Genomic DNA, 3,000 nt, shown 5'->3' on the forward strand with positions numbered 1-3,000 from the left:
ATTGCCGGCATAATTTGAGACCTCGGTGGAGCCTTAATTCGGCAAGATGTACGTACCCAGTGCAGTGCACGATGGCGTCCGCCTTCACCCGGCCGCCATCCTGGAACACCACGCTGCCGTCCTCCTCGGCACGATCGATCTGCATCCAACCATTCGAAGAAGTAGCTTGACGTGATTAGAGCATCTTCAACAGGCGCCGAACACGCCGCGCGTAAAAAACAGCTTTGCCGCGCGCCCATCATCTGGTTTGACGCGACGCGCAGCGCTGACTCCAGCAGTCGCGCTAAAATGCAGCTCGTAAAAAATATAGCGCGCGTTCATTTTTTACAATATTTTCGGAAGCATGGATAATAAAAAAATGATAAATTTACATAAATAAAATGATAGATTGCATAGATAATAAAAAACGATACGAAAGTATTTAACATCGGTGCATCCAACCATTTGAAAAAGTAGCTCGATGTGACGAGGGGATTGGATCTGGGCGTCATGAGATGATATATATATTGTGTATACCAATTACCATGGGATGCAGCCACAGGTTGGCATGGGCAGTGCTGCTCTGCATCTCGGCAGGCGCCGCTCGAATGGCGACATGGACCTCCTTGGCCACGCCGCCGATGTCCCTCGAGATGTCCATCCCGCTGGGATTGTACCCAATTATCACCACGACCTACCAATAAGATGCATGCATGTTGCAAATTTAATCAGCCTAGCCACAAAATTAAGAACAAGCAGTGTGGCCGGCCACACATTAAGAAGAAATTAAGGCGATGGATGATACTACTATATACATGGCCGTTCCACATTATGCATGCTTATTTACTGTAAATAGCCATATTGTTTTCTATATACATGGTCAAACTTTTAAGTAATAAAGTGTCCTTTTTCGAAAAATATACATGATCAAACTTTATAAAGGTGGACTTAATTAGGACAAAACTAATATGCAAAGTAAAATGGAAACGGAGGGTGGGTAGATGAGACGCACTTGGCCGTGGAACGGGTCGGGCACACGGTAGCTGTGGCTGTGCATCTGCTTCCCGGGCCAGCCGCTTATGCCTGCACATCATTCATCTCGCTACATCGATCCATCGCCATGAAAATGCCTACTAGTAACTTCACTGACCAGTACCGCGTGCATACACAGTATGTAACATGACTGGCATGGATCGATGCATTACCGGCAATGTCCGCCAGGCGAGGCTCGGCGAAGTGGCCGTTGCAGACGACGACGGCGTCGAACACCTCCGACTGCTCCCCCTCTAGGTCGCTTCCGGCGCCGGCGAGCTTCCTCGAGCAATACGACACACTCCAGCCCGCGGCGCCTGCTTCGTCACAGCTGCGGCGGACGCCGACCACCTCCGTCTGGAGCCGGACCAGCCTGAGGAGATCGAACCGCCGCGCGAACGCCTCGAGTTACCGGAGCACCTCCTGGTGCCCGGGGAACCTGCGCGGGTCAACGGAGCCCTCATCGGCGACGAAGGGGAAGTCGAGGAAGCCCATGCACTCGCGGGGCAGGTTGGTGCGGAGGGACGCGTAGAGGCTCCCGTGGACGCCACCGGCACCGAGCGGGTCCGCCGAGGCCGCGTCGTCGTAGCGCCAGGTGCCGCCCACGCCGGCTGCGCGCTCGAAGACGACAGGCGCGTGGCCCTCGCGCCGCAGCTCGCGCGCCGCCACCAGGCCGGCTGCCCCCGCGCCGATCACGGCGACGCGCGACGATGACATCGGAGGAGGAAAAGTCTCCAAGTCTCGGCTGGTCTGCTCTCTCGTCGTCGGGTGTGTCGTCTTTTTCATGTGGAGCAGTTGATCGAGCTGGCCATTTTCCTCCATTCGCGCGTCAATCTTTAGTTTCTCTATAAGACTACCAGTTGCTTCTCCTAGTATATTTTGGACCAGCTAGACCCCTAGAGGTCAGTCCTCAAAACAAATTTGGGGGCAGTTGACTGACCAGAAACTTGTTTTAGTCGTCTTCACCGTTTCGAAAGCATTGAGATCCAAGCGCGTACAGGACTACATCAGCTGCTTGGCAGGTCCATTAGCTAGGAATGTGTGTAGCATGTCTGTTAGAGCATCTACAATCATGAGAGTCAAGTTTGGCTTCCTATAGTCCCTGGACAGTGATCGATCACCCATTATTTGTCTCCCAAATCCATACAACCATGCAATGTGAGATGAACATAGGTCACATTTGAACATAGCATAGCTCCGGTTTTGCAATCGGACCAAAAATGTATAGGTTCGTCACCACACCTAGATACAAACGATAGATAAACGGAGGGGGAGGGCGCCCGACTTCACCACTTCCTCACAAGTCCATTCTTCTTGGGGTCACGGGAGTGCTGGTTGTGCTCCTCAGCGTAGGTGTCCGCCGCCGGAGGGGAGTCATTGTTGTCGTCTCTCGGCATGCCACTATCAAACGAGGAGGAGAAGGAGGAGGAGGAAGAGATGATCCCAACTAGATGTCGGGCAACGCAAGTCCTTGGACACACTAGTGCAGAACCGGGCATCATCACCGGTTCGAAAGGCCCTTTAATGCCGGTTCTATAACCGACACTAAAGGGTGTGGACTAAAGCCCCCCCCCCCTCTTTAGTACCGGTTCAGCACGAACCGTCACTAAAGGGCCACCACGTGGCACGAGCCATCGTCGGGGGCGTAGAGTCCTTTAGTACCGTTTGTAACACCAACCGGTACTAAAAGGTTTGGGAGTTCTGGTTTTATTATTTATTTTTTCTTTAATTTTGTGTTTTCCATTTAATTTAGAGATTTTTTATATTATAATGAGTTATTAAATCATTAGATGAAAGAACCGCGGATTAGTATTAAGTGGATGGATCCTAAGTGATCAAGTAATATGGATTATCCATATATATTACTTGATCAATTAGCTAGGATTATTGCCCCCTGTCTCCTAATCGTGGGCTGCGTTTCTGATTGCTGCCCCCTAGTACTTCTCTGTGATCTTTCATAATTTTACTCCAGTCTTTCACTATTATGCA

At 51.0% G+C, this 3,000-nt stretch overlaps 1 pseudogene; it reads right to left on the reverse strand.

Moving 5' to 3' along the window:
- LOC125507622 overlaps positions 1 to 1,832 on the reverse strand; it is a 6,686-nt pseudogene extending 4,854 nt beyond the window's left edge.
- Positions 1,833 to 3,000: the final 1,168 nt, after the last annotated feature.

This window comes from Triticum urartu, chromosome 5 (genome assembly GCF_003073215.2).
Source record: "Triticum urartu cultivar G1812 chromosome 5, Tu2.1, whole genome shotgun sequence".
Lineage (NCBI taxonomy): Eukaryota > Viridiplantae > Streptophyta > Magnoliopsida > Poales > Poaceae > Triticum > Triticum urartu.